General features: G+C 41.3%; 1 protein-coding gene across 1 annotated transcript in view; it reads right to left on the bottom strand.

Moving 5' to 3' along the window:
- The window catches only part of KMT2E (lysine (K)-specific methyltransferase 2E), a 93,913-nt gene extending 86,405 nt beyond the window's left edge, over positions 1–7,508 (bottom strand). The window contains exon 1 of the mRNA XM_012650329.1: positions 7,157–7,508. The gene's annotated coding sequence lies outside the window, so the exon portion shown is untranslated. The remainder of the gene's footprint in view (positions 1–7,156) is intronic.
- Between the last annotated feature and the right edge of the window lie 5,639 nt (positions 7,509–13,147).

Here is a 13,147-nt window from a genome sequence, read left to right as displayed (position 1 = left end):
TTCTGTAAATTTGAAATTATTTTAAAATAAAAAGTTAAAACAAAAATATCTTGCTTTTTTGTAAGCATTCCTCAACATGTGTGTACATTTTTTAATTAAAAAATGGGATTATCAGTTTGACATATCAATTATTTAGTTTTAGAGGCCCTTCCAAGTACATTTGAACATCCCTAAAAAAAGACAGTTGTTTTCAGACAAATTAGAGACGTCTTTCTCTTGCTCTCCATCCAAGGAAACTCCCCTCCACACACCATAAATACTCACCCCACCACCATCTCCTTAACCAGTCTCAGATAATTAGAAGGATCAAGATAGAAACTAGTGGCTCTCTGACACCTTGCCAATTCCTGTGAGGTCCATCTGTACTTTCTTCAAATGGATTCTATGAGATCTCGCCACAGCCTTATAAGAAATCCTTTACGTAAGCTAGCTACAGCTGATTTCTGTTCCTTGCATCCAAATAAACCCTTAAACAGTAGCCTTTTGAGAGGCAGAAATAAACTATGAGATTCCCCAAGGCAGGGATAATCTTATCTCTCTAGGTATCCTTGGCGCCAGGAAAAGAGTAGCTACTCAAATTCATCTTTTGTCTGTGCTTCAAAAATATTGTTTCAGTAGAGGCTTAATCATGTAAGATGTATACACGCTGTCAATTCAATCTTCATCTATAGAGAAGCAGAAAAACAAATAATTGCAAATAGAACAATCTTATTTTTTGGATAAGAGTTATTATGTATCAGACCAAAATCAGAGCCACCCCCACTCCCATTTATGGCTTACTGGAGCACAGTCCTAACTATCCAAATAAGCCACATCGAAAATCTTCCCGTCTTAGCCACTTTCATTAAAGAGAAATGGGTTTTCAAATTCCTGAACGTTGTCTTTCTTTTAATGGTACATAGAGCAAGATAATAAGAGGAATTCAAGATACCTGTAAACTCAAAAACAGAAACTTACATTTATTGTCTGTGAAATAAGAAAACAAAAACATTAAAAGAGTATATCTTTCTCATATACATTGTCCTTATATGTGAACCTTTGAAAAGCCAAAACGGTGTTTTCCTGACAATATCCTAAGTGGTAATGGTTAATTTTTTTCACATTCTTCACTTTTTGCTAAAAACCACTGAGACTACGCTTGACTTTAAACCAGTGAGAAAAATGGGAAAACATATTTAGCCTTTAAACTTGTTTAACTCAAGTAAGTTTAAAATAACTTATCAGGATAAATTCTAAATCTTTAAGCATAAATTATGTTTTAAATACACTTTGAAAACAAAAGTCAACATAAATGAGAAAAAATTAAACTTTTATTGGTCTCAAATGTTAGACAAGATAATTATGTGAATCTTAAAATTATCTTATAAACTCAATTCCACTGTCATATCCTAGCTTTCTGCCACAGGCTCAGACCTTAAATGCTGCAACCAACTTGGCTGACGCAGGTGTGATTACTCAATATTATCTTTCTCAATAATAAACTTCAAGACGAAGAATGTTTCTTCCTTTGCATTAACTCTAAATTAAGCAATCTAAGAGTTGCTAGAAAATTACCCTTCTTCCCCAATTGCCATAAAAATATGAATAAAGAAAGCTACATGGCCAGGCCTATAATCCTAGCACTCCGGGAGGTCAAGGCAGGAAGATTGCTTAAGCTCAGGAGTTCCAGAGCAGCCTGAGCAAGAGCGAGACCCTGTCTCTACTAAAAATAGAAAAAAAAAATCAGCCAGGCAACTAAAAATAGAAAAAATTAGCCAGGCATGGTGGCATGTGCCTGTAGTCCTAGCTACTCAGGAGGCTGAGACAGGAGGATCGCTTGAGCCCAGGAGTTTGAGGTTGCTGTGAGCTAGGCTGATGCCATGGCACTCATAGCCCGGGCAACAGAGCCAGACTCTGTCTCAAAAAAAAAAAAAAAGAAAGCTACATGAATCATTTTGTTTCTCATGTTGATTTATACACACGTCTCTTTCTTAAACCCAGACTTCACATTTGAAACAGTTTTAAGATGCAAAAATAAATATTTTAATTAAAAATTATGGATAAGTAGTTGATTATTTACTCAAGTTATTACATTATAGGTTAATTATTTATTCATTAAAAGGCATAATGTCTGTTTAGTGGCATCTTAATGCAACATATTAAAAAAGAATTCTTGGTTGACCTGTTGCATTAAAAATGTTCAACATCCCAAAGAACTTAAATAGTTTTGGTAACTAACCAAATGAGATTTCCAATAAAACTGTAAAATCTGGCCAGGTGAAGTGGCTCATGCCAGTAATCCCAGCACTCTGGGAGGCCAAGGTGGGAGGATCCCTTGAGGCCAGGAGTTCAAGACCAGCTTGGGTGACATAGTGAGACCTGTCTGTACGACAAATAAAATAAAATGAAAATATTTTTTTAAAAATTAAAAAAAGACCAACTATTTTCCTGATTCTGACTTAAGTAAAAAGCATCCTAGTAACTAACAATTAATAAAAATTTCTCATATTCTTAAAGACATTAAAAAAAATATCTAATTAACTCAGTCTGGGTCACCATCATTTGATTTTTAATGTAACACTGAGCATGAAAGTTCACAGCTACAAAACAAAATTGCTTTGTATCACTTAACATACAGTAAAATACTCACTGTTCAATAGCAATAGCAACATTCTTAGTTAAAAATTGTCTACTTCCAATTTAGCACAGAAAACAATTTTCAACCACAAATACTGCTCTGCACATTAAATAAAATTTTAGATAATACAAAAAAATTATTATTATTATTTTTTTTTTTTTGAGACAGAGTCTCACTCTGTTGCCCAGGCTAGAGTGCCATGGCGTCAGCCTAGTTCACAGCAACCTCAAACTCCTGGGCTCAAGTGATCCTACTGCCTCAGCCTCCCAAGTAGCTGGGACTAACAGGCATGCGCCACCATGACCGGCTAATTTTTTCTATATATATTTTTAGTTGTCCAGCTAATTTCTTTCTCTTTTTTTTAGTAGAGATTGGGGTCTTGCTCTTGCTCAAGCTGGTCTTGAACTCCTGAGCTCAAACCATCCGCCCGCCTCGGCCTCCCAGAGTGCTAGGATTACATGCATGAGCCACCGCGCCCAGCCTATTCTTTCAATACAAAGAAAATTATAAGGCTCCTCCCAACATTTGTACATTACCAAACAGTAAATTTGAGCCACTCCAATTTTAAACCCAGCCTAAAAGCTAGTAACGTTCATCCAGAAATATTTCAAATAATATTCGTTATTCTGTGAGTCAACAAAAAAAATAATTTTACCATAAGTAAAAATAATTCTATCCTCAATATTAAAAAGTCTCAGAGAATACAAGTATTTAACATTTATTCTAAAACATGACAAGGAACTAAAACATTTGAGATATAAATGTGTTTGCTTAAACAAAAGCTTTACATTCAAGAAATAACTGAGCATCTACCATCTGCCAAGAATAAATCCTTTAGAGACAAAAGCTTTTATATGTTAAAATATTTTCAAAATAATAAATATAGCATCTTTTGAGAAAACTGCATACGACTATTTCCTAAGCAGTTCTGATAGCTCTTCAAACGTTGTTGATTTTATATAACATTTAAAATACATTATGGTAGTATATATTTAAGTCCCAGTGGTAACTTCCAGAAAAAAAGCTGTTAGTGTTTACACATAATACACCTATCAAAATAAAACCATAGCTTTAAGAGATTTATGCATGAAAATGAGAAATTAAGAAGGCAATGTAAGAAGTTACAATTCCCCTAAGACCACTAAGGTATGTTTGGAGGGGAAGAATTTCTCCTAATTTATTAGCTTTTCTCCCTACTTCCTCCTTTTTAGACCCAAGAAGTCCTAGAGCTTACTGTGGTATATATATATGGCAAAGACTCTCTGGCTGAATGGTGTGAGGAAATCAAGTCAAAATTATAGGAAAGGTATCAGTCCTACAGAGTTGAAGGGAAATGGAGACCTGCAAAGGTTTTAAACTTAAATTGGGATCAAAGGGATCTTTTAATTTACACTGACAACAACAGGGAAGTATGATCAAAATGTGCTCTCTAAAAATAAAATTTACTCTCCAATTACATTACAGTTTTCTACAAATCCACTTAAACAGATCAACTAATCCTTCAAACTCAGCCATCATAAGAACAAAGACCATTTGACTAGTTTTCCCCCAGGAGACCAAATGTTTCAAAACTCTGGAACAAAAATTATGCCCAACCTTTTAACAAATTTGTCTAGACAATCCTAACTTAAAATATGCATAGTCAATTGACAAAAAACCAAACATTCATAGCCACATTATTTATAAAATAACCATTGAAAATAAGGCACGATACTTTAAAAAAAAAAGTTTCATTTTACAGGAACCAAAACATCAATATAAACAAAAGAAACAAACAAAACCCAAAGCAATAAAGCAAACCAGTATGAAGAAAGCTGGTAGATCGAAGGTAGGTTTTCTTATTTCTAACCTGATATTTTTTGTTTGAAGGCAAATAAATCCAATTGATTTGTGTGTCTACACCTGACCAAGGTCACTACCAAGAAAAACATGGGCACAGACACTGTTGCCTCCAATGGCTACATAAATCAAATTTGTAAGTATATACTGATTTCGTACATTGAATAGTAAGTTTAAAGTACCAACTTTCTGAACCACAGAACCTAACTACCCCGACCCAAAATCCCTATACAAACTCTCCCACTACACACCAACATTTCATAATAAAATATTTCAAAGTCTAAGTAAGGTTGTGTGCTCAGTCTTCCATGATGAAACTCACTGGTACGTAGAAAATCCCTAAGCCAGTCTTTTCTATAATTATTCTGTAGAATAGAACCTTATCATCAACCTAGTTCATATATTCACCACATGAAATAAATACTGCCCTAAGTTATTTACAATGGAATTAGAGTCCCGAAAGGGTACATACTCTCCAACCTTTCTTAGTACTACTAAGATTGAAAGGCGCTCATCTTTCAGTTGCTCCACAATCAGAATGGTCGTTAAATGCCACTAATGGCCCAATCATACCTCACTGCTTAGTTCAACCCAGAAACAAGATCGACCTCCTACTACGGAAATGAATTCTCATCACACTTTTAAAAACACAGTTAAATGACACCTGACATTTAATATTCAGTCTCAGTCTATAGAATTCTGAAAATAACATAAAATAGAATCAAGACCCTATTATGGTAATGTTTTTATTTAAGGTCTATTAAAACAGACTAAATTCCACAATCCCATAATAGGTAAATGGGCATGTCTGGGGGGAAAAAAATCAAGAATCAAAGCCTTACTTTTTACTTACATAATGATGATACTATGCTAAAAGACAGTTTTTAAAAACAGCAAGGTATGGAGCTTCACTTTACCAAATACACCATCAACTCTGAAATTTCTTGAAGAAAGCTTAAATACATTGGCGAAGTGGATGCAAAATATAACAGTGGGAAGAACAGCACCTTACATCCAATGAAGTAACAGGTTTAGGCTTGTTTGTACAGATCCCTAAAATTTAATCTGAAACAGAATACAAAAACCAAAATTGGCCAAGAATTGGATGGGAAATGTTTAACTCTAGATTAAAACATCCGAATCATGCAAAATGTTGCACTTATACACTTACCAAACATTTTAATTTACTTTGGCATATCGAATAAAAGATGGTTGGATTAAACCGAACAAAAACTATTCTTAGTAGCCAAATAATTTTTTTAATGTTTAAGAGCATCTGTCATCACCACTGAAATTTCCAAGGCTACCTGAATGCTTTCATTTTTTTTGAAAAGTGGAGTCATTTTATTTGCCTCTCAGGAAAAACCAATAAAATTAATCAACTAAAACACAGCACTGTCATTTGCAGTAAAATCAACACATTTTTGTAAACGGCTCGGGGAAGAAAAAAAGCCTAGTCTTTTCATGTAAACATAATAAGCCTGTAATATGCTGCAGACAAACGCACTGCATGGGGTGTGGAGGACCCGAGCTGATTAGATTACCACAACATCAGCCTGGGGCCGCCATTTTTAGAATCTGTAAAGGACAAAAGAGGGAAATTTCAGTTTTTACTCCCCATCTCAGAAATTATAGGAGAAAACGGACTATTTTCCAATTAGGCGTGGATGTCTCCAGCCTAGAGTTGAATGCACCTCGCTTAATTCTCTCCAAGGTCTCCGGAACTCCAAACACCTTACGTTATTCACATCTCTAAAAAGAGACTAAAACAGGCAAAACTAGGTTTACTCCAGAGCTAACTCTAGCGACTTCTCTTTGACTTTAAATTGTATCATTCTTAAGACAGCTCAGCAAGGACGGATCTATACGGAACTAAGGCCAGTGCAAGAGAGCAGCCTGGATTGTTTTTTTCTCCCTCCCCTCCCCCGTTTAGCACAGTGAACCGTTTGTTTCTCATCTGTGTCTGCTGCCACAGGGTTTGTGCCAACCCCTTGGTCAAAATAAGCTTTTCCAAAATGAGCCATATTGTGGATCCTAAGGCTCCGGCACAGTAAAGGACGGCGGTAATGCAAGAGGAGTGGGGGAGGAGACTGAGAAGGCTGGGAACTGGGGTGACCACCTCAGGGGCGGGTTTACCCTCTCCCGGAGAGGATGAGGAGCTGTCTCGCTCTCCCACAAAGAGAGATGCCCAGGGCGTTCTTTTAATCCCCCTCGTATTGACGAGAACATATTCCAGAGACTGACAGTCAAGACATGGCAAAAGAATAAAATGGGGCCTATATGGTTTTTCAGCACCTGAACCAGACGCGGTTGAGAAAAGGGAGACCTGGCATCTCCTAGGACCACTTCCACACAAACCCTACTAACAGTCACCAGCTCCCTCCTCACTCAAGCGGCCTTACCCCGCTGCCAATGAGGAGTGCGCCCCCTCCCTAACTCCCACTCTCAAGGGGGTTTAACTGCCAGTTTCCCCTTCCCCAACCCTAAAACCCGCCATAATGCTCCATTTCTAGGGACAGGGAGGAGAAAGGATAAATTCGATTTAAACAAGCAACGTCTTGCCCGGCAAAGACACCTTAGAGTCAACGTCGACTGCCCCCGCCGAAGGATAAAGATGAGAGACTTCCCTCCCCCCTAGAAACACAAGTGCCCCCTACCCCGCAAACCCCATGAACTCCCACGGAGACGACAGGCACTGACCTGTGATGTTCACACACCAGACACCCGAACCCCGTTATGTGCTCGACCCCCAAGGAGTCTCTCCACACCTCCGGGATTAGGCGACCCCCAGACAGCAGCCACTGCGGACAGAAGACCCGACTCCACACACCCCTTCCCCAAACAGCAGCTCGCAACCTCTTCACCAGGAGCCGAGGAGTCAGGGGAGGGGGCACCCAGACAGTCTACAGGAACGTAGAGGCGACGGCAAGGCTGCTCCGAGTGTCTTAGCCCCCTCTGTTGCCGCTCCCGAACTCAGGCACCGTCTCCGACTCGGCCCCCTGCGCCCGCTCAGTGTCACTGCCGCTCGCTCTGGGAAAATGGCGGCGACGGCGGCGGCGGCCGCGGCGGCGGCGGCGGCGGCCGCGGCGGCGGCAAGTGCACGGGGCCCGCCCGCCCCGCTCCGCAGGGGCAGAGGGGGAGGGGATGAAGCTTCCCGCCGCCATTTTGCTTGTGGGCTGCCGCCCGCCGTTGCCTCTCCTGGGAGACTTGAGGATAGCAAACTGGAGGCAGTCAGGTGAACAGATCTCTGTCTTTTTCAGAACAGATGCATTCAACAATTCACCCAAGGTTTGGGGAAGTTTCAGTATTTGGTGGGATTGGTTCTTCTTTCCCGCAGTAGCCCTGAAGTCTGGATGTAGGTGAGCTTGGGCACGCCACTGTGGGTGGAAGGATAGTGACAGTAGGGTCTGGGAACAAGCCCCCTATCTCCCTCCGAAAGCGATGCACTTATTCCCACCTCCAAAAGCACCTCAGTCCCGTCTCCCCTTTCCTCTCTCCCTCCTGCCCTCTCCACCACGCCCCCCCCCCGTCTGGCCTCAAGCGCAGGGTGAACCCGGTTGGGGTGTCACTCGACGCCCACTAGGGGCTGAGTAGGCTCCAATGCGCAGGCTCCGGGCACCGGATAAAAGCGGAGCTGGCGAGTCCAGTGCCGTCTCGATGGAGGAGCAAGAAACGGAAGAGGTCGGGGGGAGAAGCAGCAGGAAAAATACAGCCACCGTCAACGTCGCCTCCCTGCTACCGTGTATCGGGGTAAAAAGCTGCCGTTGCCGTCGGTGCAGTTGCCGTTGCTGCCTCCTATACTTCTCTTGGCCCCGGGGAAGGATTTCCCCGCCGGCGGGACAATGTACGGGGAGGGGAGTGGGAATTCCTTATGTGGCGGTGATTAAACCAGGAAGGGACAGTGAGACAGTTATCTCGAAGAAAAATGGGGGAGGGCCAAAGAATAAAACAAGGGTTTCCCCCCTAAAATGACACGGCGATTCCGGCTCTTGTTTTCGGGGTCTTTTCCCGAAATGGCGGTTTCCGTCTTCCCTTTGCCCCACAGCGACCCGGTGCGCTTGGTAAGCTGAGTGGGGAGAGGCAGAGGCGGTCTCGGCAGCCAATCGGTGCCCGACGTGGCCTGTCGGGGGCGTCGTTATTGGCTAGCAATGACCTCATCCTGCAGCAGCGGGTGGGGCTGAAGCCGTAGGGGGAGGCTGTTGCAAAGGCAGAGAGGGAGAAGTGACGATGGGGATCGCTTCTGCCGCGGCTGATGTGGAACCCAAGCAGTGGCGAAGGGAATCGCAAGGCTCTCCCTGACCATTTTCTCCTCTCCCTGCGCGAGGTGAGGGCCCTGGCTCGGCCTCTGCGAAACTTTGGGGCGCTGGCGCGGACAAGGAGACAAGCTTTCTCCCGTAACTTTTGTAACTGCGTCAGGGCAAGATGGCGCTGGGTCTCCTTGGGATGCGGGGGGAGACGCACGTCCACCGCCGCCGCAGCGCATGTGACCGGGCTGCATTCCTGTGGGGTTTGGCTCCGACCCAGGCTGGGGCGGGGGAGGGAATCGGGCTTGGGCGGAGGAGACTGTGGTGCGGTCGGCGTTGGCGGCCTGAAGAGGAAGAGATGACTGTTTGAAAGCGCTTCCCCTCCCCCTGCTGCAGAACTGCTGCGCTCCTGGGGGAAAGCCCCCGGAGGACACTCCTTGTCGGGTGTGACGGCTGTTGGTGGAGAAGGTTTAGCGCTCTATTTTCTTACCTGCCTTTCTCCTTGCGAAGTATACTTACGTAAGGTGGTAGGTCCCTGATGTGGGAATCGAATCAACTGTGGAGTCCCTGAGGGACCCTGGGAGGTGTAGCAAGGAGAGACTAGCTCCTAGGGGCACAACGTTGAGGAAGAATCGGGTTTTTTTAATGAGGAAACGTAAAGCTTTTCAGATTCCAATAGAAAAATAATTCCAAAGTTTGGAAACGAGTGTAAAGGTGTAAATAACACGCAGAACACGTTAATTGCTTAAAAGGTACAAGCCGCCAAGGGCTATGCCATACGAATTTAAGGGCCCCTTTCAAACTTTCTGTTCCTTTTGTACTTTCTCTTCTAGTATCCTCCCTATCTGTACGTCCTATAAGAATGTGTAATCTTATCAGTGGGATGTGGTATTTTAAAAATATAGACCTTATTAGTATTATTATTAGTATTATTCTGTATAAAGTTGTAAGGCTGTTTTCAATACTTTCACTCTGTGTTGTCTTTCTGTCGCTCTTTTATGGTTTTAAAAAATAAAAAATGGAGTTGTAAGCAGTTCTGGTAAATATTATTTACCAGAGGTTCCTGCACTATTATAAAATATTAAAGCCTACCTCTTCAAAGCACTTTTGCAGTAGTATGACCTGTACTTTTAGTTTTTTGAAATCTTAATAAGTGAGAATCTCCAGCAGTTCAAAACATCTTAAAGGCTGATTTGGTGTAAGGTAGAATAAGTTTATTTTTCCTTATTCCTACTCGACCAAACTAGTTTCAGTAGCCAAATCAAAACTAATGAAGATTTTTAAAGGGCTTCTCCCCGTGAGTGGTGTTGAGAGTGGGGAATTATTCGACAGAGACATTTACATCTAAAATCTGGCTGGCCTTTTGACAGAACACACACATTTGGTGCTAGGAGGAAATGCTTGCTGGTCCTGAAAAGAATGTGAGGTCAAGGTTGTGCTGTTTCCTTTAGGCTTAGTTTTAGGCTCTTGGTAGTTTGAAAACAAGATTGGGTTCTTAATTCATTTGTGTATCCTTAAATCCTTACTAGTTTTGTGGATTTCTTTTTTTAGTTATTAAGTAACTGAATGTAAATAGTTAGTGCAAAGAATTTAAGGTTCAGAGCTTTTTTTTTTTGGTCCACCCTGAATATAAAATGAGCGTTGGTCCATAAGAACTCTTGAATAACTTAAAGGGTCACTTTGTTATATATGTCTCCCTTTCCCTCATAGCAGTTTTTATTCCTGCTTAGAAGAGGCTAAATATGAAGTTAGTAGATTTTAAGGTAATTTTCAGAATGTTCTTAGCTTCACTGTGCCTTAATAAGGAAAAGAGGCGATTTCCCAAGCGAATGGGAACGTGGTTTCTTTGCTTTGGTACTTTTAATCAGCATATGTCTCCATTGTTCCTAGTTCCCAAATCCATGAATCGTTTGAGGTCTTAATTTTTCTTGACTTTCCTGTGATATTGTAAATAATACTTGGAATTATTTTTCTTTGCCTTCATGCATTATATGTTCTCCCTGGGCAATTTCATTTGTGCCTATTATTTTCTAATAACTTTTCAGTTTTTACCTCCATCTTATTTCTGCTAGCTTCAGAGCTGCGGGTGCAATGTTAATATTTACCTGGGGCCACAGGTTTCCTGAGCTCATATAAAAATACTAAGCTTGGTACTTGATTCCTAAGAACTTTTCTTTGCCCATACCCATAACTTCCCTGGGGTTATTTGCATAAATTATACCCCAGCCTTCCTTTCCTTATTTCTGTTCATATCATTGCCTCTTACTTGCAATAATTGCAGTTTCAGTAATCTTACTGGTTTCACATAGCACATCCCCTTGAGATGGTGTGCATTTTGTTTTAGCACACCATCTCAAGAGTGCTATGCTATTTCATACCTCTGTGCCTTTGTTCCATTACTGGAGTGCCTCTTCCTGCTTCTGGATAACACAGCTTTTCTTTGCCTCTTGAAACTCTTTCAAATCTCTACTCCTAAGTAAATAGACCATTCTTTACATCGATGACCCATCCCAGTTCTTGACCTTGGCAGGCATTCTGGTGTACATGTTTCTAGGTAAGGCAGAAGGCAACCGATGGGCTATAGATAGTTCTTCCCCCTTTGAGAAGAAGAAAAAACTGGGCTGAATATTTTGGGGCATCCATAGTTCTCATATTTATAAGACAGATATATTTATAGACAGATACAAATATATTTGTAAGATAAATATATTTTCACCTATAAACTTTAATGATATACAAACACTCGTGATAATATGGATTTGTCAAGTCTGCTTGCCCTCTTTAGAGCTTGTGATTGTGTTGATTCTTTGTTTCTTAAGGAAAAGCATGGCATTTAATATTTATTATTTTAAAATACTGGCCTTTGGGGTTTTTTATTTCCTCTTTTGTTGTAAGCACGCCACAAAACATAGCATCATTGTCTTTTTTTTATTTCTGCATATTATGGGGGTAGAAATGTTTAGGTTACATTGCCCTTGCTCCTCCCCCCCCCCCACAGCATTATCTTTTGAAGTGGAGAATATACCTTCAGTCAACAACTATCTTTTACTTAGTACCAGTCCTAATAAACTAAATTGGTTATTGGGCATACACAGTGGCTGGGACCTGTAATCCTAGCACTCTGGGAGGCTGAGGAGGGAGGACTGCTTGAGGCCAGGAGTTCAAGACCAGCCTGAGTGAGGGTGAGACCCAGTCTCTACTAAAAATAGAAAAAATTAGCTGGGTGTGGCTGCATGCACCTGTAGTGCCAGTCACTTGAGAGGCTGAGGCAAGAGGATCGCCTGAGCCCAGGAGTTGGAAGTTGTAGTGAGCTATGATGATGCCACTGCACTTTAGCCAGGGCAACAGAGCAAGACTCTGTCTCTAAATAAATAAATAATAAAATAAATGGTATTTCATACAACTTAAGTCTAAATTGGGTTAAATTATATAGAAACTTATTCCTAGAGACTGTATCTCTTTTAATAATTCTTATTCTAGGCCGGGCGCGGTGGCTCACGCCTGTAATCCTAGCGCTCTGGGAGGCCGAGGCGGGAGGATTGCTTGAGCTCAGGAGTTCGAAACCAGCCTGAGCAAGAGCGAAACCCTGTCTCTACTAAAAATAGAAAGAAATTAATCGGACAACTAAAAATATATAGAAAAAATTAGCCGAGCATGGTGGCGCATGCCTGTAGTCCCAGCTACTCGGGAGGCTGAGGCAGGAGGATCGCTTGAGCCCAGGAGTGTGAGGTTGCTGTGAGCTAGGCTGATGCCACGGCACTCACTCTAGCCCAGGGAAAAGAGTGAGACTCTGTCTCAAAAAAAATAAATAAATAAATCTTATTCTGGAAAGATGTTATTTTTAAAACTGTCTCTCCCAAAGTATATTGACTGATATTTTATGTCTCAAATTTAAAACTGTATTCTAGTGGTTTTGGTGAGAGTGGAGAGAATTATTGTACAGTCTTGATTTAAGGCCAGACCAGAAATCTTTCATTGCTAGTGTGACTCCTCACTCCCCCGAAAAAGAATGCTCTCTTAGTATCCAGAACTGTGTGATGCTATTGTATATACTTACCTCATTTAAGTGATAATCTTACCCAAGGTGGCAGAGCAGTGATTTTTAACAGGTGTCTCCCTCACCTCACCAATGTTCATATTCTTTGCCCTAGTTAACACTGTCTGAAGGAAGACTGACTTTTGAGGTGTGGCACAGGATAGCAAAAGACTTGTTTTAAAACTTAACTACCTTCAACCCACGGGAAGTGACTGACTCTTGGAATCAATTATGTAGCAAGAAGAGCCTTAGTGAAAGTAGGAGTAATGAAATAAAGGAGGTATATAAGACATTACAGAAACATTTATGCTTGTTGCCTGGGTATGTATGGGGAGAAGAAAGAACTGACTTTCAAGAAAAATAATTGAGATTTGGTAGTCTTCAGAGATAAAAGCCAAAGCTGAGTAGATT

This window comes from Propithecus coquereli, unplaced genomic scaffold (assembly GCF_000956105.1).
Source record: "Propithecus coquereli isolate 6110/MARCELLA unplaced genomic scaffold, Pcoq_1.0 Scaffold32, whole genome shotgun sequence".
Taxonomy (NCBI): domain Eukaryota; kingdom Metazoa; phylum Chordata; class Mammalia; order Primates; family Indriidae; genus Propithecus; species Propithecus coquereli.
This window is presented reverse-complemented; position numbering and strand designations above follow the sequence as displayed.